The sequence below is a fragment of the Globicephala melas genome, chromosome 6, assembly GCF_963455315.2.
Source record: "Globicephala melas chromosome 6, mGloMel1.2, whole genome shotgun sequence".
NCBI classification, from domain to species: domain Eukaryota; kingdom Metazoa; phylum Chordata; class Mammalia; order Artiodactyla; family Delphinidae; genus Globicephala; species Globicephala melas.
Window position 1 is genome coordinate 68,435,357 of NC_083319.1, and position 26,278 is coordinate 68,461,634.

Below are 26,278 nucleotides of genomic sequence, written 5' to 3' on the forward strand. Positions count from 1 at the left end.
GTTTCAGGTACACACACACACACACACACACACACACACACACATATTCTTTTTCAGACTCTTTTCCATTATAGGTTATTATAAGATATTGAATATAATTCCCTGTGCTATACAGTAAATCCTTGTGGTTTATCATTTATACATAGTGGTGTGTATCTGTTAATCCCATACTTTTAATTTATCCTCTCCCCCTTTCCCTTTGGTAACTGTAATTTATTTTCTATGTCTGTGAGTCTATTTCTGTTTTGTAAATAAGTTCATTTGTATCATTTTTTTAGATTCCACATATAAGTGCTATCATATATTTGTCTTCCTCTGTCTGACTTCACTCAGTATCATAATCTCTAAGTTCATCCATGTTGCTACAAATGACATTATTTCATTCCTTTTTATGGCTGAGTAATACTCCATTGTATATGTATATACCACATCTTCTTTATCCATTCATCTGGGGTTTTTTTAAGATTTTTTTTTGATGTGGACCATTTTTAAAGTCTTTTATTGAATTTGTTACAATATTGCTTCTTTTTTATACTTTGGGTTTTTTGGCTGCCAGGCATGTGGGATCTTTGCTCTCTGACCAGGGATCGAACCTGCAAGCCCCTGCATTGGAAGTCGGAGTCTTAACCACTGAACCACCAGGGAAGTCCTCTATTCATCTGTTGATGGACATTTAGGTTGCTTCCATGTCTTGGCTATTGTAAATAGTGCTGCTATGAACATTGGGGTACATGTAGCTTTTCAAATTAGAGTTTTTGTCTTTTCCAGATATATACCCAGTGGTGGCATTGCTGGATCACATGGCAACTCTACTTCTAGTTTTTTAAGGAACCTCCATGCTGTTCTCCATAGTGGCTGTATCAATTAATATTTCCACCAGAAGTGTAGGAGGGTTCCCTTTTCTCCACACTCTAAGATTGATTTAATAGATAAGAAAAGTAAGGCAAGAGAAAATAAGTAAATTGCCCAAGGTCACACAGTTACTATGTTGTCTTCCTAGGCTTCAATTACTTCATCTGTAAGGAGCTGGATGATTTCTGAAATACAGGCTCGTGTGCACCTTAAAATTCTATAGTCTTAGGATTCCAAGTTGTGAGACAGGTTTTTCCACCATAAATTGTTCCTTCAGAACCAGTTGCATTCCTCTGAGACTTAAATATTTGAGGTCTACAGAGGGAGATTTTAAGATGCAATTGTTTCAATTCACCAGTCAGGTGAGTCTGATTACCTTCCACCTGTGGTCAAGTACTGACATTGACCCAGTGTCTGTTGATGCAATAAGTGGTGTGGTGGTGGATGAATGCTTTTTTTTTCTTTTATAGAGCTTTTTTCCTCTTTTAATTAATTAATTACTTTATTTATTTGTTGGCTGTGTTGGGTCTTCACTGCTGCACTTGGGCTTTTGGCTATTTGCAATGAGTGGGGACTACTCTTCATTGCAGTGCCCAGGTTTCTCATTGCGGTGGCTTCTCTTGCTGCAGAGCACGGGCTCTAGGCTTGCAGGCTTCAGTAGTTGTGGCGCACGGGCTTAGTTGCTCCGCAGCACGTGAGATCTTCCCGGACTAGGGATCGAACCTGTGTCCCGTGCATTGGCTGGCGGATTCTTAACCACTGCACCACCAGGGAAGCCCCAGGGAAGCCCCTGGGTGAGTGCTTTGTAGTTAGAGAACAATAAGGTGGTGGGAAGAGGTGAGACAAAAAACGTTGAGAAGATTATTTAGTAGTAGAAGCAGCAAAAAGATGTTGATTTTGCCTGTTAAACTCCTATAAGAGGAGTTTAAAAACAGGCCAGTGACAGCAACAGTGTAGTATGATTGAGTCAATATGATAATGGTAAATTTGGAGCAATTTTTATTATGCAAATAGCATAAATCTATTAACAATAGGCACATTTTTGTTTTACAATCAACTTGGTTAAAAGCATAACTTTTTGCATGAGAAACAAAACATTAGCCAAATAATTCTAGAACTGTTGAGAATACTTTGTAAGCAGAAGAGCAATATCTTTATAAAGATAACCAGTTCTTGAACTTTGACCAATGTGTCATACATAGAGATGATTGTATCTGACATCAAAGTACCGTGACTCATGAATCTTCCTTACTTTATTGTTTCAAACAACATTTAAACTCAAGGGTAGTTCACTACTTTCCTTGGTTTGAATTTCCTACACACAGGGTTAGATTTTCTTATTTGTCTGTGTACACATGCCAACCTAAAGAACCTGTTTTTCACTCAAAGAGTAAAATTACTGTGATTTTTTAAAATATGAATTATAATTTTGTTCTGCCTCTGACATTTTCCTCCCTTTCAGCCTCATCCTCTCCCCCATTCACAGTGTATCCTTTGCTCCAATAATTCCCAATTTCTTAAAGTTCTCCAATACCAAACCCGTCACATCTTTATACCTTGGTACATGCTGTTTCCCCTAAATGGAACACCTTGTCTTCTTTCTATTCTTGGCCCAAAGGGCCTGGTTAATTCGTATTCACCTTTTAATGTTCAACTCACATATCTCTTCTTCTCGGAGTACCTTACGTTTATAAAACTGCAATGAATATCCTTGTATATATCTTTTTTTTCTTTGTACACATTTGTGATTGTATCCTCAGTGGAAATTATTAGAAGTGGAATTACCGTGACAAAGATTATTTCCTTGAGAGTTCCCTGGTGGTCTAGTGGTTAGGATTCTGGGTTTTCACTGCCGTGGCCCGGGTTTGATCCCTGGTCGGGAACTGAGATCCTGCAAGCTGCGCTGTGTGGCCAAAAAAAAAAAAAAAGATTATTCACTTGTACAAGGATCTTAATATACACAAAAAGTAGTCAGGTATGATAAAATGTTTATGAAGTCAATCAGTTCCTGACTTGCAAATGACAGCACAAACAACTGGCCACTTTTGTTTCACCCTTCTTGCCCCTGAGCTCTCCTGGTGCTGATACTGCTTCCTTTTCATAAATGGCCCTGTTCCTGTTTCAGGGAGAGCCTGTAAAGATCTGGCCCAGCTTCTTTTCTTGTTCTAGAAAGCTCCTCTTCTACCCCTTTGTTGCCCTGGAGCTGTCCACCTGCCTTACCCATCTCCTACCCCTCCTGCCAGGTGGAGGCTCTAGGCTGCAGAATATAAGTTTAACAGGAGCCAAATGATCAGATTTCAGGGACTTCAAGAGGCCCTGGAGCTATGATTTACGACATAAGTGGCTTTCAAAGTAATGCCCCAGGATTTTTCGGAGATGCTCTAAGGGCCTCTAAAGGGGGAGAGGGAAGGGAAAAAAAGGCCAAAGCCAAAGCTCTAGGTGCCCTGTCCTGCACGTCAACCAGGGCCCAGTTTGTTTTATATGTACTGTGCTCAAGTAAGTTTTCATATAAAGAAAAACAAACAAACCAAAAAACTCCAATGCTTAAAAAAAGTTTCAACTTGATTTATGAGTTTGCCAAGCTTTGGTGGACTGGCCTAAGTAACCTCACTCCACCATTAAGTTTCAACTTTGGTCTCTTTTGAAAAATGCATTCATTCATTTATTCCTAATGTGACCCATTTGCCCTGGTTTCCCTGAGATTTTCTTGGTTTTAGCGCTGAAAGTTCTATGCCCTGGAAACCCCACTGATCCCAGGCAATGTTACCATATTCCATTCATTTTTTCCACCCATTTATTAAAAAAAAAAAAATCACTGAGCAGTTATCATGTGCTGGGCACTGTACGAAGCACTGGAGAATAAAGAAATACTTTGACAAAGTCCCTGACCCTGAGTGATTCACACAGTATTACGTTCAGAAGGACACTAATACTCAACAAAAAAACTTGGTAAATGATATCTGAGAGCAGTCCTCAAATGTTATATGTCTTCCATCATAGAAAAGAAAATTGAGTATACAACCAAATATATTACATCTATCAATTATACTCATGTTCATAATAATAAAGAGCTAAAACTATATGACACTGCTAAGTGCCAAGCATCATTCTAAGCACTTTACAAACATTAACTCAATTAATCCTCATAACAACCTTGAAGTAGGCACTATTATTATATTCACAATGGATTTAAAATGGCTGCAAATTCTTTGACATACTTCCCATCAGGAGATCTAATTCCTCGTCCTTTGAAGCTGACCTGACCTTAGTCACTTACTTGGTTAATATAATGAAGCAGAAGTAATGTTCTGGGACTTCTGATGTTCTATTATTAAATGCTGTGTTCTGGGGGAAGCCAGATGCCAAGAGAAGAAGCCCAAGTTAGACAGGTGGAGAGAGAAATACCAGAGGAGCCCCAGCTATTACAGCTCTCCTAGCCCAGATGTGAGATTCAAGAGTGAAGAAGCCTACAGATAATTCCATTCCCAGTCAACATATGACTACAAGCATATGACAGATTCCCAAATGAGAACCACCCAGTGAGTTCAGTCATCCCCCTAGATTTTGGAAGATAATAATGAAGAGGTGTTTTAAGTTACCAACCTTTAGAGTGGTTGGTAATGCAGCAATCAATGATTGGAACGATATTCACTTTACAGATGAGAAAACTGAGACACAGAATTTTTGGGGGGAGGGGGCCACGTCTCGCAGCATGCGGGATCTTAGTTCCCCGACCAGGGATCTAATCTGCACTGCCTGCAGTGGGAGTGTGAAATCTTAACCACTGGACTGCCAGGGAAGTCCCCAAGACACAGAATGGTTAAGTAATTTGTCCAAATCAAAGACAGCTAGCAAGTAGCAGAATCAGGATTTAAGCCCAGGCAGTTTAGCTCCAGAACCTGTTTTCTTAACCACTGAACTGCCCTGCCTTTGCATTTAAAAACTTACAGACACACACACACACACACACACAGATATATTTTAAAATTTCTAATTTTTTCTTTCTGTACCTATCAGGGATCACACTGGTCATTCTGCAGGCACTGTTATAGTTACAAAGGAATAAGTTAGTAAGTCAGTGAGGACCATTGGGGGCAACATCACAGAGAAGGACATCTAAGCTGGATCTTGAAGAATGTCAGAGATTATTATGCAAGAAATGGGGACAAAGAAGTCAGTAGTAGTGAAAGACTGTGGGGTACAAGGAGAAAGGTGTCATGAGCTGATGTTGGGAAAGTGCGCTAGAGTCAGGGAGTGAAGGGTATTTACACCAAACAAAGGAGTCTGGATTTCATCTTATGACCACAGAGAGCAATTAAAGGTTTTGCAACAAAGATATAAAGTGATAGATAAGAGATAATTTTGGTGGCAGCGTGGAGACAGCTACAGAGAAAAAAATAGAGAACAAATAGATAAACTGATATAGACCAGGTACAAGAGGATGAATACCTTAAGAAGTGGGAAAATTGGAGGAGATGGGCTTGAGAGATATTCCTGAAGTGTGACTGACAAGATTGGGCAACCAATTAGATAACAGGGATATGAGAGAGGCCATCCTCTTAGATGACTTCAATGACTCTATAGTTTGGCTGACTGCGTGAAACTTCACCTGCAACTCAGTAATGCTTCAAGAGTCAGTGTATTACCTCCTCTCTGAAGACAAACAGGTTTTCAAAGCAAACTGATTATTCAGAACAGAGGTACAGATCAAAGGGGTCAGAGAACCAAATTACTATAGTTTCTAAAAACACAGATGCCAAGGACAAACCCTCCTCAGTCAGAATTCCTTGGATAGCACTTGGGAATTTGTATTTTTATGAAGTTCCCCAGATAACTCTGCTTGGCCAAGCTGAGGAACTACCACTCTAAGGGTTCTTCTTAGCTTCTCAGTTCATTGAAGGTTAATATTTCCCAAAAGGTCCATCCCCAATTGTCTTCTCATCCTATGCACTCTGTCTGGACTATCTCATTAGTTTCAACAACTTCAACTATCATCTGAATACTAAGGACTTCCAAATGAAATCCAGGTCTTTCTTCTGAGATTTATCTTATTATTTCTGCCCTCAGCCTGAACATCTCTACTGGGATATGCATTGGTTTTATAGAAAGAGCTAAAACCCCAAATAACATCATACTTAATGGTAAACGACTGCTTTTCCCCTAACACCAGGAGCAAGACCAGAATTTCCACTTTTGCCCCTGCTATTCTTTCATGCTGTGCAGCTTGCAGGCTCTTAGTTCCCTGACCAGGGATTGAACCCAGGCCCTTAGCAGTGAAAGCGGGGAGTCCTAACTACTGGACCACCAGGGAATTCCCTTGCCACTGCTATTCAACATTGAATTGGAGGTTCCAGCAAGGGCAACTAGGCAATAAAAAGAAAAAAATGAACACAATTTCTGTTTGCAGATGACATGATCTTGCATATAGAAAATCCTAAGAAATCCACAAAACTATTAGAACTAATAAATAAGTTCATCAAGGTTGTAGGGGACAAAATAAATTTTAAAAATCATATTTCTATATACTAGTAAGGAATAAGCCAAAAATGAAATTAAGAAAACAATTGCATTGAGCATAGCATCAAAAAATAAAATAGTTAGGAATACATTTAACAAAAGAAATGCAAATTGTGTACTCTGAAAACTACAAACATTGTTGAAAGAAATGTTAAAAGACCCAAATAAACGGAAAGACATCCCATGTTCATAGATTGGAAGACTTAATATTGCCAAGATGGCAATACTCCCCAAACTGATCTACACATTCAACACAACTCCTATCAAAATCCCAGCTGTCTTCTTTGTAGAAATCAAAAAGATGATCCTAAAAATAATATGGAATTGCATAGGATCAAGAATAGCCAAAATAATCTGGAAAAAGAAGAAAAATTTGGATGACTCATACATCCTGATTTCAAAACTTAGTACAAAGCTATAATAATCCAAACAGTGGGGTACTGGCATAAGGATAGACACATAAATCAATGAAATAAAATTGAGAGTCTAGAAACCCTGACATTTACAATGAACTGATTTTCAACAAGGATGTCAGACAATTCAATGGCGACAGAAAAGTCTTTTCAACAAGTGATGTTGGGACAAATGGATGTCACAGGCAAAAGAGTAAAGTTGGACCCCTACTTTACAACATATACAATAATTAACTCAAAATGGATCATAGACCTAAATGTAAGAGCTAAATAAAACTCTTAGAAGAAAACATAGGTGTAAATTTTCAGGACCTTGGATTAGGCTATGGTATTTAGATATGACACCAAAAGCACAAACAACTAAAGAAAAAATAGATATATTGGATATTACAAAATGTATAACTTTTTTGCTTCAAAAGACACCTTCAAGAAAGTGAAAAGACATAGATAAGCAACAAGGATTATACTGTATAGCACAGGGAATTATAGCCATTATCTTGTAATAACCAATAGTGGAGTATAATCTGCAAAAATACTGAATCACTATGCTGTATACCTGAAACTAATATAATATTGTAAATTGACTATACTTCAATTTAAAAAAAGAAAGAAAGAAAGTGAAAAGACAAACCATAGAAAGAAAGAAAATATTTGCAAATCTTATTATCTGATAAGGGCATACTTCATATATTCTAGATATATGGCAAGAATGTAGAAAAACTGGAAATCTTGTACACTGTTACTGGGAATGTAAAATGGTGCAGCCACTATGGAAAACAGTTTGGTAGTTCCTTCAAAAGTTAAACATAGAATTATCATATGACCTAGCAATTCTACTCCTGGGTATATACCCAAGAGAATTGAAAACTAGTACTCACACAAATACTTATATGCCATTCTTCATAGCAGTAGTATTCACATTAGCCAAAAGGTGGAAACAACTCAAATGTCCATCAACAGATGAAGAGATATATAAAATGTGATATATCCATACAACAGAATACTATTCAGCCACCAAAAGGACTGAAACACTGATAAATGCTACAACATGGATGAACCTTGTAAACGTGCTAAGTGAAAGAAGCCAGACACAAAAAGCCACATATTGTATGATTCCACTTATATGAAATATCCAAAATAGGCAATCCACAGAGACAGGAAGTAGATTCATAGTTTCCAGGGGTTGGGGGAAAGGGGCATGGAGAATACAGCATTTCTTTTTGGGGTGATGAAAATGTTCTGAAATTACATAGTGATGATGGTTGCACAACTCTGTGAATACACTAAAAGGCATGAGTTGTATACTTTGAATTGATGAATTATATGGTGTATTAATCAGGATTTTCCAGAGAAACAGAATAGGATATATATGAAGATATACATAAGAGGCAATTTATTATAGGAATTGGCTCACAAGGGCTGAGAAGTCCCATAATCTGCTGTCTGCAAGCTGGAGAAACAGGAAAGCCAGTGGCGTAATTCAGTCTGAGTCTGAAGGCCTGACAATCAGGGGAGTCAATGCTGTAGGTCCTAGTTTGGACATCCCAGCTCAAGACAAAGGGAATTCACCCTTTCCTCCTTTTTGTGTTTTATTCTGGGCCTCAATGGTTTTGGCGATGCCCACCCACGTTCCTCATTCTACTGAATCAATGCTAATCTCTTCCAGAAACACCCTGACAGACACACCCAGAAATGTTTTGCCAGCTATCTAGGCATCCTTTATCCCAGTCAAGTTGATGCATAAGCTTAACCATATGGTGAATGAATTATAGCTCAATAAAGCTGTTAAATTTAACAAGATTCAAGAGAAAATCACTCAATGGCTATGTTTAATTTCCAGTGTAAGGGTTGGAAAAGTATCATGAAAATATAATGGAGATTGAATGGGTAATGCAAGTTCTGTCTTTCTAAGTGTAAATTTTATAGTTTCATAGCATGAGTTGATGACTAACATAAAATTCCACTACTAAGGAGTATTTAATATTATAGTTAAATGTTCTAAGTGTCAGACTTCCTTTCCTTAGCTTTTCTACAGATGTAGAATTTTAGATCTGGCTCACACTCTACAATTAAATGAAAATAGAAAGATACGACTGTGAAATAAGATAAATTTGCAGGTAGCATGGTGAAATAAAATGGTTTAAAATTTTTTTATATATAAAACCATTCTTCAAATAAGATTCAGCTGGAAGTCTAGCATGTGGAACAGATGAAAGTATCATAAATAGAGCTCCTTCAGTTAAGGTATGGAGGGAAGAAAGCCTTTGCCTCCACTGCTCCAAACAAAAGCAACTCAGCACAGCCACGTCTAAGTACCATGGAGCACAATTTAAATGGTGTGGGAGGGGGCTTCCCTGGTGGCGCAGTGATTGAGAGTCCACCTGCCGATGCGGGGGACACGGGTTCACGCCCTGGTCCGGGAAGATCCCACATGCCGCGGAGCGGCTGGGCCCAGTGACCCACGGCCGCTGAGCCTGCGCGTCCAGAGCCTGTGCTCCGCAGCGGGAGAGGCCACAACCATAAGAAGCCCGCGTACCGCAAAAATAATAATAATAATAATAATAATAATAATGGTGTGGGGATTCAGCATCCCAGTCTTTGCTAAGGTACAGAAACTCCATGGGCTTCTGCTTCCTAACTGTCACGTGAAGGGGTTGAAGTAAAACTTGAAAGCGCCTTCCTATTCTCAAAGTTTATGTGACTCTAAAACAGCTAACACAAAGTCTAGTAGCTATTGGCTTCTGAAATGTTTACCAATCACTCAAGAGCTTAAGGATTTCCAACCGAGATCAAAACAAGGCTTGAGCTATACCCACCTTTCCCAAACCTATAAAATAAACAGCAAACTTTGGATGAAAATAGAGAGCAGGGGAAAAGCTTCTATCAAAGTCAGTGAAATATGGTCTGAACAAAGGGCAGCTGGTTTCCATTGCTCTTTCTTATCTCTTACGTAAAGGTAGTTAATGGGCCATAAATACAAACAGAGGATCTGCGTCTCCCAGGAAGAAGGAAGGAAAGGAGGGAGGCTGTACAGTCCTCTCTTTCAGGTGACAGCACCTCAAGGAAAAGCAGAACAAAGGGGTTCCTACTGAGACTAGGAACTGGCCTCTAGTCAGACAGCTGTGGGACAGGTAAGTACTTGATGTCCTAAGAACAAGAAACCAGTTGAGGGGTTGGCAGGGGCGGGGTCGGGGTGGTAGCTGGAGCAGGGATTGTGGGGCTAAGGTGCTGCCAAGATGGGGAGAGACTGTGTTGAATGAGGAACATGGCAGCCCTCAAATAGAAACACCCGAGGAAGAGGCTCAGCAGATCTAGCCCTAGAAATGTGGTCTAAGTCATTGGTACTCAAAGTGGGGTCCACGAACCAGCAGTGTGGGCAGCACCAGTGCACTTACTAGAAATGCAGAAGCTCAGGTCCAACCCACAGCTACTGAATCACAATCTAAATTTTAATAAGATCCCTGGTGACTGTGCCTTAAAGCTTGGGTATAGCTGGAGTACTAGCTTCACAAAGACATCAACCATACTGGCTATACCTAGTGACAGGGAAAGCTGTGGAGCACTCAAACTATTGGATCTGCGTTCCATCAATCTTAAGAAAGAAAAGGCTAAAAGTTAAAAAGAAAAACAAAAACAAACTTCATGCTAAAAATGACGAAAATCATCCATCAATTCTGGGGAAAGTCTGTATAAGCATAGATTAATTCTAATTAATCCTGGTATGTGATAGGTAAAGATGATATAAGATTAACCAATCCTAAGAGTTCTCATCATAAGGAAAAACTTCTTTTTTTCTTTTTGCTTTCTCCTTTTATTGTATCTATATGAGATGATAGATGCTAACTAAACTTACTGCGGTTATCATTTCACAGTATAGGTAAGTCAAATCATTATGCCGTACCTTAAATTGATGCAGTGATTTATGTCAGTATCTCAGTAAAACTGGGGGGTAAAAGATTAATCACTGTAAATAAAGAAGTGGAATTCTAGCATTCTTACTATCTAGTAAATCTTCCCTGTAAGACTCTTGAGGGTTGGGTCTATATCTATTTCACTTATCTAACACACTGCCTTACATGTAACTAGCACTAAATAAAGAGTTGAATAAATGAATGAAGACACAATCAGTACTTTAAAGATAAATTTTATGAAATGTGAATTATATCTCAAACCCCCCCACAAAAAACCCAAGATACAATTGGTAAGAGTGGCATGCCAGAAACACCAGACTATAAACTCCGTGAGGTTAGGGCCCACGTCTGGTTTATTCACCACAATATCCCTAGCACAAATTTAGCATATGCCTAGCACGCTGTGGGAAATACATGAGTAAATGAATGGATGAATAAGTAAATGGAAGACAAATAAATTTTCCATGAATATATGTGAAAATGCAATAGACAACTAGCTACCCTTGGAGGAAACTACCCCTTCTTTTTTTTTCTTTTGCGGTACGCGGGCCTTTCACTGCTGTTGCCTCTCCCATTGCGGAGCACAGGCTCCGGATGTGCAGGCTCAGTGTCCATGGCTCACGGGCCCAGCCGTTCTGCAGCATGTGGGATCTTCCCGGACCGGGGCACGAACTCGTGTCCCCTGCATCGGCAGGCAGACTCCCAACCACTGCGCCACCAGGGAAGCCCTAGCCCTTCTTTAATCCTTGGATTCCCATGAAATCAAGGATCAATTTACCTGACATTGAAAAGGAGCATTAATCTGATGTGAGTAAATATCATATGATGCTTATCATCACAACTTTAAGTTGAATTTCAGTTGTTTAAACTTTACCATAAAATGGGGTAAACTTTAGCCTAATATGGGTCTTACACATTCTAAAATATTTTTATAAATGCTACTTATATAGCAGCATTATCTATAAAGAAGTCCATCTGCATGAATCCTGCCATGGCAGTCCTAGGCAATACTGGGAAAATAAGTTTATATTTGACCCTTTCAGAATTTTTTTCTTTTTTTTTTTTTTTGCGGTAGGCGGGCCTCTCACTGCTGTGGCCTCTCCCGATGCAGAGCACAGGCTCTGGACGTGCAGGATCAGCGGCCATGGCTTATGGGCCCAGCCACTCCGTGGCATGTGGGATCTTCCTGGACCAGGGCACGAACCCGTGTCCCCTGCATCGGCAGGTGGACTCTCAACCACTGCGCCACCAGGGAAGCCCTCAGAATTTTTTTTAACTTAAAAAATATTTTAGTGTGACATTTGATACATACCAAAGAATGTGTTATAAGAATATGTGTTCCGCTTAAAAACAAGAACATTATCAATATCAAGATTTACTTCCTTTGGGATCTTATACCAATTTCTGAAGGAGTCTGGTTTCTAGCTACCTGGCATTAATGTAGAAGATTTGAGAAATACATATTCAATTAGGTGCTACCTGCTGAGAGTAGCTTTAGATTTTTACCATCCTTGGATGTGTAAACATTTTTATAGCTTTTTTTTTCTGATAGTAAAAGTGTACATATTCAATATAGAAATTTTTGAAAATAGGGAAACATATGATGAAAATAACCAATAATAATCCTACTGTCTCCAGATAATTGTTAACATTTTGAAATACACAGGCGTGCACACACACATACATACACAAATACATTTTATTAGGTGTCTTGAGCTCCTTTCAAAGACTTAAAGAAATGAGTCCCTCCAGTGGAATTTCATGCCTTGTGACAGGCTGGTGGGAAACTGAAGGCCTTAAGGTTTTCTCAAATTGTACCAAAGAAGACATTTACATTTACAATATGATAGCATTATAGTGATACTCTCAGATATTCAGTTATTAAGTAATCCAAACAGCTCTAGGCCCATGTTATGGGTGTTAATAATTTAACATTATAATTCAAACAAATTAACATTAAATTCATTTACTCACAATAAGCTAAGAGTGATTCAGCCAAATTCATACCAAGTAACCATGTACCTGATGCTTTATTATTCACGTGTTCACAGATATAAATTTCTCTGGAGTGATGGGTGGTGATAAAATCAGAACACTTTTAACAGTGAAATGACACCAGAACAGAGCCAAGGTACAAGGAAACCTTAGTTCCTTCGAATAAACGGAGAACCAGACAAGCTGTGCGGGCCAGTGTGTCTGTATCAGGAGAGTAAATGAGGAGATGAACGCTGAATGAACGACAGACAGGTTTCAAGTGTGTGTGGTAAACGTCTTTTCTAATTGAGCGATGGCAACTAGTCTAGCAGGTTCTTCTTGTCTCCCTGGGGGAAAAGCCTGGACAAACAGATAATTCTTGCACAATGTTTTTTGGATTAACAAATTTTGGGTTTTATGTGAGGACCCTCCACCTAAGAAGAGATCCTATCTAGAGACTAAGACATATGCTTTTCTAGCTGAGCTAGTATTTCCCCTGTGGTTTTAGTCTCTAGGACTTAGGAAATAATATCTCAGTTTAAGAGGTGTGTCGGTGGAGCTTGTCAAGTTCAGAAATTTGAATTAAGATACCAGGTCAGGAAGGAACAAAAATGAAAAAGTATGACAAAGATAGGATCCAAAATAAACTAAAATCAGAATCCAAAGCTAAAGTCATAAATCACAGTGCCAAGGCTAAAAACGCAACAGTAAGATTCAGACTACAAAGAAAGTACGGGAAGACTGGTGTCAAATAGTAAGCGTCTGTATATTTTTCTAAAGAGAGTTAAAAATGTAAACAATTGCCTATGTGAGTGGATCTGGTAAGTTTAGAGGGAGATGAGGTCACTTCATCTCTCATGAAGCCGAAGTTTCCTATCTGGCAGCCACCCTTGACATCTGACTATGTCATGGATTACATCAGCCAGTATAGGTATTTAGCAAACAGTGTTAAGCAAATAAATTAGTAGACCTTACATTTGTTTACATTATTATATTGAGGAGGAAGTCCTGGGAATTAATTTTCATTTGTGATGTCTGTAGGTAGAACACACTGCGTGACGCACTTGAAAGAGGTCATCGCTTGTAGATTTAACAAACAGAGAATTACCATTTGTACGCTATAACAAGCTATAGCCAAAAATCTAAACATAACAGCCCAACTTGCAAAAGGCACTTGCCCGTTAATCATGTATGTGCTTAATAGTTTTGCTGGGTTTGATGTAGCTTCAGGTTTCAAATTCAGCATTCTGGTCATTGTTCCTTTGCTTCATGGCTATAAATAATGTTTGGTGTTATGTTGATTAGGGCCACACAATCCAAAAACTGGACTTCAGGAGAAGGGATGATTAACCAAGAGGTAGATTAACACATTTTTAACATCCCTCTTCTCTCTCATATGAAACATAGAGGGGCTATTGTTAAATACTCTGTTTAGATAATACCCCTATCAGGCAAGATTTTACTGAAAGCATACACATAAGCTAAATATAATACTTTTACCACATTTCAAAATATATCATATCTTGGTTTACGCCCAGACCAAGTGGGAAGGCTTCTTTCTAACTGACCCTGAATATAAGTCTTATAAAAGGTCTCCTGCCAAGATGGTCCCCACACGTCAGGCCAAACTAGTCTCAAAATTCCTCTGGTAACAAGAGCTCAATGAGGTTTTTCTCCAGCTTAATGAAGTCCATACTATTCTCCTGCTACACAAAATTACTTCAAGAGTTAATTGAGGTTTAATTTTCTTACTACCCCTTACCCTCCAGATCAGTGAAAGGCCCTTACCAGTTTCTTCCTATTGCTTTGGTCTCTTTTCACTTGGTTTGAGAATAAAGAATAAAAGAGATGATAGTCTCAAAGAGAATAAAGAGATAATAGTCTCAAAAACACATCCTTGTATGGCAGGGAGTCATTTGCTGTTCTCTTAAAAAGTAAGCAAACCTCTCTTACCAATAGCAATCCTGCTGTTCTCGTTTGCTTTTGTTTCCTTCACAGTCTACTTCTGATACACTTATATTTTAACATAGCCTTCATTTAAACATTTTAAGCTTTTGTTAGATGATTATAATATGTGTTCGTTGAAAATACAGTTAAGCAAATGGAAGAAAATAAATTCTCCGCGACCTCACCAATCTCAGTGGCAGTGTTTTTCTATGCATATGTGTATGCATATTCCCACTAATTTAAAAAGCAATCATCTGTGCATACTATTTTTTAGCCTGCACTTTTCCATATAAAAATATATTTTCAACATGATTCTTAATATGATGCATAGGAGTCCATCTCATAGACGTTTTACAATTAAGTTGTTGAACATTTACTATTTTAAATTATTTTTGAACTATTGGATTTAAACAATCCTGTAATTACCTTAACTAAAAACTAAGATGTAGCCTTACTTTCTTCGTTAAAATTTCTGCAAATAGACTCATTGGTTAAAAGTTATGCATAGTTTTAAGCCATTTAATAAACACTGTCAAATTGCCCTGCTAAAAGTACTACGAATTAACACTTCTCTTTTAGTTTATAAAAATGCCTTTTTCCCAACACCACTACTTTCTCTTTTTTAATTCCTTTTCCCTCCCTCCTCTTTGCTGATCTACTGGATGAAAGGCAATATCTCACTGTTTTAATTTGTGTTTTTCCCTATTACCGGTAAATGCAAATATTTATTTGCCATATATTTGTATATATTTATTTGCTGTTTGTATTCATCTGAATTGCCCTGCATTGTTTTTGTCCATTTTTCCCATATAAATATCTTATTTTACGTTATTTCTTATGTAAATGTGCTGCTTATATTTTTATTATTGATTTGAAAAAACTGGTTATATTAATAATAGTATACCTTCATATACTTATTACAACCTTTTGTGTAAGGAAGTTTCCCAAGCTAGAAAAATCCAAAATATACATTAGTAAGTGGTTGATTAAATACATTATCGTTCATTCATATAATGGAATATACAAGGCAGATGTTAAAAACAGTAAAGAAGCTCTATATATGCTGACAACGAAAGATGTCCATGATATAGTGCTCAGGGAGAAAGACTAGATGCAAAATATTACTAAGAATGATTCTTGGTTTGAAAAAGTTATGTATTTAGGTACACACACTATATGTGTATATATGTATTGATAAAGGTCTGGAAATACATAATCCACATTATTAAAAATAGTTACCTATGAAGTAAGGGATTGAAGAAAAGAAGGAGACCCTATTTATTTTATACAATTCTGTATTGCTTGATGTTTTTATGTTTTACAATGAATTCACCATGAATATATACTACTTTCACAACTGAAAAATGTTAAACAAGAAAAATGGAACACATTTTAATGTAATCATATCTTTTCCTGTATGGTTTTTACCTTTTGCATCAGGCCTAGAAAGATCTTTCTTGTGCCAGGATTATAAAGTTATTTTATTTTTCATTTTAGCATTTTTATGGCTTTACTTTTTGACATTTACACCTTTAATCTATTGCAATTTATTTTGCTGTGGTATGAGTCACAAAGCAACACTAATAAAAATTCATCGTTTTTCAACTTTATCTTAATGTAAATTATTTTCTATCCTTAAATCTGTCTCTTGAGTTAAATATTCTGTTTCACTGATCCGTCTTCCTAGTTGAACCCTGATACCACACTTGTTTTAATCTTCATAACTTTAAATAGATTTTAAAGTCTGATAGGTAAACAAAAGATAATCTATGGTCTGAAGTGAAAATATTTACAACACATATAATGAAAAGGTGGTAAAGATCCCTAACATGTCAAGAATTCCTTTAAGATGTTTTAGCTGCAAGTATCAGAAACTTATCTCAAAAGACCTTAAAAAGAAGGAATTTTACTGACTCACACAAATGGAAGTCTAGAGGTGGATAGGGCTCTAGGTTCAGTTCAATCACACTCTGGCTCCATTTCCTTGTGAATTTCTCTCTTTTTCGCCCACGTAATTTGGCTCTGTCATCAGAGACTGGCTTCCCTTATTATCACCAGATGGCTTCTAGCAGACACTAGGGCATGTTTCCTCCCAAACCCTTCCCTGCAGTCCACTTGTACCAATTTTGGTAATCTGCCAGCCTTGGGCCAAAACCCGTGTCCAGGGTTGATGCTTTGTGCTGATTATTTGTACATGAATTATTCCCTGGCCCTTCAGTCCACATCCCTATTTACTTCCCTACAGAATTCTTATATCTTAGACACTTAAGACACAGCTCTTCTTTCATGCAATACTTTTGTGAGAATTCTCTTCTATGCGGAAATAATCTCTCATTGTGACTTACTTGATTTGGAACTCTATAGAAAAGCCAAACATGGCTCAGTTTCATGATAGAGCTGCTTTATTTTACTGTACTATTTTCATAACACTTGTTTCTATGGCTAAATTACACTAATGTGATCTACTGACCTCAAGAAAGCAGATATATTAATTGACAATTTCCTTTTGTATACTGTAGTCAATGTCTAAAAACATATCTTTATTTAAAGTCCCAAGTTGAGGGAACATAAATTAATGCTGCCCAACACACTATAATTTTGAATCATGAGTGACTATTAAATGAAATCTATTCAGCATATTACTTGAAATTTAATTGGGGGTAAAAAAACACTTCTTAGACTAATTGAAACTAACAGTGAAAATTTTTAAATTATAAGATATCTCATGCAATGTTAGAATTTTTCTCCGTGTTCAGTAACCTGGAACTAACAAATTGCTATGTAATAATGACTTGCAAGAGAAAAGATAAGTACCTTTATATATAAAAACACTAAGTGATACATAAATCCAAATGAAATAGATTGGAATATTGTTATCAAAAGTGCTTTAGGCATAATATTCTTGGACCATATTGTAAAGGCAAAAAGCTATGTTATAATAAAGTTGAGTTTTAGTTTTTTTGATAGCAGTTTGCATGTACTATTTGAATAGGCTTGTAATGAATGATCTTCTGAGATCAGAAGGACATACTGAGGATTCTCTTGCAAATAAAAACACAAATGTCAGGATTAATGGATATTCATTTGTTACATAAATTACAACAAATAATATTTTAAATTTAAGTAAGAACTGGCAGCTCCAGGTGTACAAACTTTGGGATAGATGGGAATCACTTGAGGTAATCTACTCAAGATCCCTGCTTTCACACAAAATGCACCAAACTCTCCCCAAATCTCTTGTCAATTTCTTCTGCCAGTGTTTAGCCACCTCATATGAGAACGTTCTTCCCTAGGGAAGCAATACTGATAATGAGCCAGTCAGAGTCAGATAAACCTGGGATCAAATTTAGGCTCAACGACTTGAGCAAGTTATTTAATCTCTCTGAATTCCAGATTCCTTATCTATAAAGTGGAGGAAATAACAGTACCTACTTCATGGGGTGCTTGTAAGTCTTAACTGAGTTAATGTATAAAACGCACTTTTCAAACTGCCTGGCAGCTATTATAATTAATTATCATTATTTACCAAGTTCTTATTCATGTATAATGCCGTGGTCAAAAAGCAAAAAAATACAGTTTCCCTAAACTGATCTTAAATAAATATTCTAGGTTTCTAAAGCTATTCAAATTTTAATCAAAATTGATATTAATTTATGCAAATTAATCTTTTCTACACTTAAAAATCCACTTTGATGTAAATTATAAATATACGAAAGAATTTGATACATGCTCCTGATGAAAAACATCCCTGGAGACCAAAGAGTCATGTAACTCAGTCATAACATCCATATTCTGTTTAATTCATACACAAAACCCAGTTTAATCATCTTAGCCATGAATATTTACTTCCTGAAACAAAAAGGGAAGCTATATTTCATCTAGGTTTATGTAATTAATGACTTGAATTGATTAAAAAGAAGAAGAATCACGGCGCTTTAGAGTTTCTCAGCTGAGGACCTGATTCCGGTTGCCTAGGTAGGTAGTGGCATGCCTGGTACCCAAAACTCAAAACTCTTGACTCATTTCCTTCTAGGACTCTGTGCTATATCTCAAATGGAAAGAAATTCTAGGGTGGATTCAGTGATCAGTTTACCTGCAATAGCAAAAGCTATGGGAATTTAGCTCTTATATGGCTTCCATTTCTAGAACTCATCAGAATTTATATTTTTTAAAAAATGCATCAGGCTCAAAATGTAAGCAAAAATAGTTCTAACACTTGTTTCCCCCCCTTTCACTTTAATTGGGTAAATTAAAAGCAAGTGGCAGGGAGAAGTGGTAGTGGAGGTGAAGAAGATAGGGGAGGCTGGGGATGAAATAAGGTTCTGCCTATGCATAAGGTCTTAAGTAATCAGAAAATTGGGCAAGTTACCACCAGTTCCAATTCCTGTCTCTTGGAACCCTCTTCAAGCTTCCAGCTAAGTGTCTTATAAGCCCCAAAGCATTTTACTTTTTTTAAAAAAAATTATTTATTTATGGATGCGTTGGGTCTTCGTTGCTGTGCACGGGCTTTCTCTAGTTGCAGCGAGCAGGGGTTATGCTCCTTTGTGGTACGCAGGCTTCTCATTGCAGTGGCTTCTCTTGTTGCGGAGCACAGGCTCTAGGCGCGCGGTCTTCAGTAGTTGTGGCACGCGGGCTTCAGTAGTTGTGGCATGCGGGCTCAGTACTTGTGGCGCACAGGCTTAGTTGCTCTGAGGCACATGGGATCTTCCCGGACCAGGGCTTGAACCCATGTCCCCTGAATTGGCAGGCGGATTCTTAACCACTGTGCCACCGGGGAAGCCCCACCCCCCCAGAGCCTTTTATATTAGAGTGTTCAAAGCTCACTGGCATCCCTGTTAACAATTGTAAATACCCTATCCGCAACAGCCCCCTTTCCCCTTTCCAGCATAATTTTTCTTCTAACATTTACCACCCTCTACCATATTATTTATTTTCCTATATACCTTGTTTATTGTCTATCTTCTCCCACTAGAATATGCAGGAATTTTTGTGAGTTTTGTCTTGCTGTATCCTCAGTGCCCAGAACAGTGCAGGCATACAGTAGATACTCAATAAATACTTACTGAATGAGTGAAAAATTACTAGCCCTTTGCCTTTTCTTTACTTAATATGAATGGTAATTTAGACAGGTTTTCTGGCTGAATTATATACATAATTGTGGGCCTTTCTCTATAAGTAAACCCCTTTTCTAACATTTCGGCTCAAAAACCTTATTTTCAGCACACCAGAGCAACATTACTAATAGTGCTGTGATTTAGGTGCCTTCTGAGCAAACCAGTCTATAAGTCCAGCTCTAAAATAACTTTCATATGTTTAAAAAATTAAAGAGCTGAAGAATATTAGGATCAAAGTGAAAAAGAAACTAAGCTGTCATTGAACTTAATCTAAATAGGTAAAGTTAAAAATGCTTCTGAGTTTTGCCCCCAAATAGGATGGCATCTTCAGAAGCGTTACCCTAAGATATTGACTCTATCAATATGAAACAAGTTTGAACTCTGCCTAAAAATTCTGGAGATGCCATGACTGGCAAAATGCACAGTAAAAAAAAAGCTTGTAAACCCTGAATGATAAAAAGAAACCTAGTACAGATTAGAGTACATATTAATGAGTCAGAACTCCCCTGAAACAACACTGCAGATGGTTCCTTGTTTATTTTTTACACTTTCCAGAAATCATTATCTATCCTTTTACATGACTTTTCTGAAATTAAAAAAAGCATTTTAAAAGATGGTGCTATTTTATAAAAAAAGAAAAAACAGCAAGAGCATACCAAAAAGCAAGATTAAGAACTTCTGACAGTATGGTTTCACTTTCTCTTTTCTTTTTAACCACTTAAATATTTCAAATTACCTTTCTATAATCTGATGTTCTGATTGCCGTAATTCCAACAGGTTAAAGAATGAAAACGACTTGATTGGTAAACACTGCTGACTACCTATAGTTAAAGGACTAATGTTGTAAGGCTTGTTCACTTTATCTGTTGTAAAGTTTACAGATCAGACCATCATCTTCAACAGGCTACTGATTCTCCTACAACCTGAGCTTCCACCCAAGCTAAAGCAAGTGTATAATAAGAATCCTTTTGAAAATCATGAAGCCAGATGATACCACCATGTTTATCATTCCTGTCATCATCTTCAGTCACTTTTCAAAATGTAAGTCCTTTTTGTAATGGCTTTTTGTGCTGCCAACACTTTTGCTTCCCTTTCCCACTCCCAACCTCCCAATAGTGGAGAGGTTGAGAGTGCCTATGGGATGTTAGGGAACAGCTTCAGATTTCCTAGGATCTCCTTCAGTTACACCCATTCTTTGGTATGGATAAGTGACATTTTTTTCAACCAGTGACACTCCTAAGTTCCTTCTGTTATAAACGTTCTAGAGCCACCACTGCTCTTGCTCTTCCTTTACAAATCTTTCCACTCTGCCTCCTGAGATTTTCCATGATAAACAGATTTCTGCTCTACATCCTTAACCTATTCACTGAGTACTTGCTACCTGGCTCTCTCCAGAGAATTCTAATTCTTCTATGAACGTGTTGCTTGCCACTCTGTATTAGAGGCTGCTCACTCTGCAGTAGGCAATGTAGCTGGAAGTCACAAATTAGGATCTCTATTTACATCCATTTCTGTTATTCTTCCTTTGTTTTATTTTTATTTATTTATTTTTTTGTGGTACGCGGGCCTCTCACTGTTGTGGCCCCCTGCCGTTGCGGAGCACAGGCTCCGGATGCGCAGGCTCAGCGTCCATGGCTCACGGGCCCAGCCGCTCCGCAGCATGTGGGATCTTCCCGGACCGGGGCATGAACCTGTGTCCCCAGCATCGGCAGGTGGACTCTCAACCACTGCACCACCAGGGAAGCCCTATTTTTACTTTTTGGTAAAAATCTTTTCACCCTTGGAAGTAGTCATTCGTGACCCACTATCTAGCCCTGCTCGTGTGCTTTATTTTTCTGGCCTCCTGTTTGGATAAAAAGTACATCAAAGTTGGGGACTTCCCTGGTGGTCCAGTGGTTAGGGCTCCAGGCTTCCACTGTAGGGGGCCCAGGTTTGATCCCTGGTCAGGGAACTAAGATCCCGCATGCTGCGAGGCATGGCCAAAAAAAGGTACATCCTAGTAACTTTTGTTGGTCTCCTACTATAAGAGTTGGTGAATTTTTTCTGTAAAGGATCAGATAGCAAATATTTTTCTCTTTGCAGGCCATATGGTCTCTGTCTCAACTCTTCAGTTCTGCCATTATAGTGCAAAAGCAGCCACAGAAAAGAGTAAACAAATGGGCATGGCTGTGTTCCAACAAAACTTAACTTATAAAAATAGGCATCAGGCTGGATTTGGCCCAAGGGCTGCAGTCTGCCAACCCCTGTCCAAGTACACGCCAGTCACTATGACAGGGCTTTACATACATTATCTCATGAGACAGCACAATGACAATTCACCTGTATGGCTGGAGTAGTAGACAATGAAAGTTCTTAGCATAGTGACTGACCAATAGTAAATGCTTGATAAATAGTTGTGGCAAATGATAATTAATCTTAAATGACTCTGCAAGATGGATATTTTATGCATGAGGAAATACAGACATTAAATAACTTGCCCAGGGAGTAAGTAAAAATACTAGGAACTTATTTACAAAACAGAATAGACTCACGGAGGGCCCAGAGGCACGTGTGAAGCCTCGGTTCTGCCCACTGAGGGGTCCTGGTAGCTTCCAGGCAGAGAACAGTGTTCTGGCAGAGATGACAAGGGTCCCACATCAGCACAGAGAGGACCTGGGCCTGCATGGGCAGGGTTGGGGTGACCCATCTTCCCAGTAAAGCCCAGCTCATTCTCTCTGACCAGCTCCCCACATTCCTGCTTCCCACTTCAGGCAAAAAGGCTTTGGCTCTCCCTACCTCTACCCGCAACAAAAGGATGTGCCTCCCTGACTTGCCCCCAAATGGCCAAGGTGCAGAGAGAGGGGGCCAGGAGTCCTGGACAGGCTGACTGCGCTGGGGGAGCGGCCATGGTCAAGGAACTTCAAACGTCAGCTCTGCCTTTGCCGCTAAGATAGCCCCGGTGGGAGGGGGATCCAGGGTGCTGTCAGTGGGGCAGTGATGACATCTCATCCTGGAGCTCTGAGTGCCCAGCGCCTTCCCTCCCCTTCCCCTCCTGGCTGCTGGCTGGCAGTTGGTCCTGTCCACCCATCTAGATAGATGTTGCTGGGGACCCGCCATGTGTGCCTCATGGTCATGTGTATCTTCCTCAAGGATGTTTTGCTGCTGTGGCTATTGTACTTGTGTCCCACCTTGCCATCTTCATGCAGCCGTCCATGTAACTGCCTGTCTTCCTTTTGCAGTTTCTGATGTTTGTAACCAGACCCAGCTGTGTCATTAAACAGACTTTCTTCCTGAGAAAAAGAAGAAAGAAAGAAAGAAATAGACTTACAGACATAGAAAACAAACTTAGGGTACCAAAGGCGGGGATGGGGGTGAGTGGGGGAGGGATAAATTAAGGATTTGAGATTAACAGATACACATTACTATATACATTACTATACATAAAGTATATAAACAACAAGGACCTATTGTATAGCACAGGGAGCTATATTCAATATCTTGTAAAAACCCATAATGTAAAAGAATCTGAAAAAGAATATATATATATATAACGGAATCACTTTGCTGTACACCTGAAACACTGTAAATCAACTATACTTCAATTAAAAAAAATACTAGGATTCAAAAGACTGTCTGCTCTATTCTTTCCCAATGAATGCAGTTTTGACTGAGTTTGATTTGACTGTAGAAATCTGTGTGGAATGATTAGTAAGTCCTAGGAAATATGGAACTGTAGTTTAGGAGAGTAGTGGGAATAGATGTAAATTTTCTGCAGAACCTTGCCTTCTCCTTTTACTTTCTTAATTAATGACCTTCATTAGGAGATATTAGCACATCAAAAGAGTATTAAAATAGCAAATAACCTTACAACTAAAGTAAACACAATATAATTTTCCTTTTGACATGCTCAAAATGCTATCATTATTTTGGCCACACTGCGCAGCTTGCGGGATCTTAGTTCCCCCACCAGGGACCGAACCTGGGCCCACAGCAGTGGAAGCATGGAGTCCTAACCACTGGATCGCCAGGGAATTCCTTCTAATAATTCTTGAAGGCAGCAGTCATCAGTAACTAAACCATTTAGTTGAGAATTAACATGTCATTCAAGTCAGTTAAGACAGAATTTGGTAACTTGCTCTTCTCTTTTAGGCATTAGTCAGTTAATGGTTATTGCTATCATAGAATTGTTTACAATCATATTGAAAGCTCTGGATCCAACTCAAAGAACCTTCTTACATAGATTGCACAAGGAAGAAATATGGATAATAAGAGTCCCAGAGATTTCAGACATGCTCAGGCATATCTGCAGGATTGGAGATGCAGGACCAGTTGGGGTTTACCTGTGCTAGGGCTTCAGCAATCCTAAGGACATAAAAACGACCAGAAACATAAAGGTTGAAAATTGGTGGAGAGAACGGATTCCTGAAAGGGCTGCTTAATTATCCGAATGATTCAGCATCAAATATTTACGGAGTATTACTATTGTTCTAGGTACCAGGATAATAAAATAAAATTAAAGTTTTATGAAATAAAAGTTCCTATACTTATGGAGTTTACATACTGGTAGGGGAGATAGTAAACACATAAACAGACAATAAATGTCAGTGACCAGTATGGGGAAAACAGGGCAAGATGATATAATGTGAGTGCTGTTTTAAATAGGGTAGGCAGAGAATACTGAATTAGCAAACACTGAGCCATTGTTCCTAGTGGAAATAACGGTTAGGTTTCTGAGAGCCTCTGTTCACAACATTTGTGTCAACCAATCAACACATCACCTTGTTTTATGTGTGTTTTTGCTTAAAGACACCATATTTAATATCAACGATTCATTAACATTGAACTCATAGTCAACAGCATTGTAACTCATGCAGGAACACAGCTTATCTAACACGTTTTCTCTGTAAGGTGGTGGCTTCATCTTTGCCCAGTCCCTCCCAAGTGTTAGTGCTAAGGCTTTTCCTTCTGTACTACCACTGTTCCTGCGGGTGTCAAGTCACCCTGGCCTGTATCCTAAAAATGTAAAAAGGGGTAGTTGTTTACATGGACAATGTGGTTAGGGGTTCAAGTCTCAGGACACAGGCTTACACTCTCTTAGTCAAGAACCACAGCTATGTGCAGGCTGCTGTCAACGGAAGGACCACAACACTCAACCACCAAACACACAGCTAAGGCGACAACGTCACATGACTGCATGTTGTGCACCACTGAAAGGCAATCAATGCTGTATAGACGCTGGTCCTTGTGTGGCTCCCTGGCGCTGGCCCTGAACATGCCGGACAGTTCTCCCAGTGCTGACCCCTGCTCCACTTCTCCTGTAGCTTGCCAAATGATGTCTTCAGTTCAGTTGATCCACCTTTGAATCTGGTGATTGAGGAGGACATCATTTGGTCAGAGAGGAGATGATGGTATTAAGTAATGAAATGAGGTAGCTTAAAAAGGAATAGTTTTTTTGTGGGGGGAGATGCAAGACAGGGAGGGAACTAAGAGTTGTGTTTTGACCTGTAAAGTGTGAGATGCCATTTAGACATTGGAGGTAGTCTGACGGTTGAATCTATAGCTTAGGGAAAACTAGAGCTAGAGCAGTAAATTTGGGAGTGAACAACACATGGATAGTATTAATGTCATTGAGTTGAATGAGATCACTTAGGGATGAAGAAGAGCTTAAACCTGGAACAAAAAGGGGTTGAAATAATGGTTTTCTATTGATCCCTTTAAGAGACAGCTTCTAGAATTGACTTTAGTTCATTTTCTCCTTTTCTGTGTGAAAGGAACTATAAAACTAGGGGGAAATTTGAATAGGTATTAAAGGGTATCAGCATCAGATCCCAATTCTTTTTTTGTTAGGGCAGGTCAAGCATTATTTTGCCTATTGCACTCAGATTAACTGTAAATTGGAAATAGAGTATCACTTTTGAGATTTTCAGGCAGTCTCTGATTCTTATGTATTATGGAGTTTTTGAACTGACTAATGAACCATCTTTAGGGGGGGAAACTTGAAAGGAAAGAATCCCTACCTTATATTCTCTGAAGCATGGAGGAAACTAGAAAAAAGTTGGGAATGGGACAGTAACATTCTAGTAACATTCTAGTTACTAGTTCACCAATCAAAGAGGTGTACAGCAAACTCAAACCCTCTGGGCAGGAGTTGTATCCAAGGGAATAGATCCATAAGGAGTGGGAAGGGGTGAGAGAGGACACAATATCAATATTTCTAGGTTCTTTGTCACTAAAAAAAATTAACAAAGTATTTACTAAAATGTTGATTAAAAAAGTTTTTTAATGGCAAGAATGGCTTTGTGGGTATGGTTTTTTAAATGTCCTTATCTTTTAGAGATACATGCTGAAATACTTACAGATGAAATGAGATGTTGAGTATTCGCTTCAAAATACTCAAAGAAAGAAGTCAGAAGGGCACACATGAAACAAGATTAACTATGAGTTGAACCTGGATGATGGATACAGAAGAGTTCATTATACTGCTATTTTTGTTTATATTTTATTGTTTTCTATAATAAAATGTTTTTAAAAATTAATCTTTGAAATAAAGAATATAACTATTTTTTTGATC

General features: G+C 38.4%; 1 long non-coding RNA gene across 1 annotated transcript in view; it reads right to left on the reverse strand.

The window, feature by feature from the left end:
* Positions 1-1,636: 1,636 nt before the first annotated feature.
* Positions 1,637-26,278, reverse strand: part of LOC115844019 (uncharacterized) — a 29,874-nt gene continuing 5,232 nt past the window's right edge. Inside the window, exons 2-3 of the long non-coding RNA XR_011377539.1 lie at positions 22,896-22,997; positions 1,637-2,755 (exon numbers count right to left, since the gene is read on the reverse strand). This is a non-coding gene — a long non-coding RNA (uncharacterized lncRNA). The remainder of the gene's footprint in view (positions 2,756-22,895; positions 22,998-26,278) is intronic.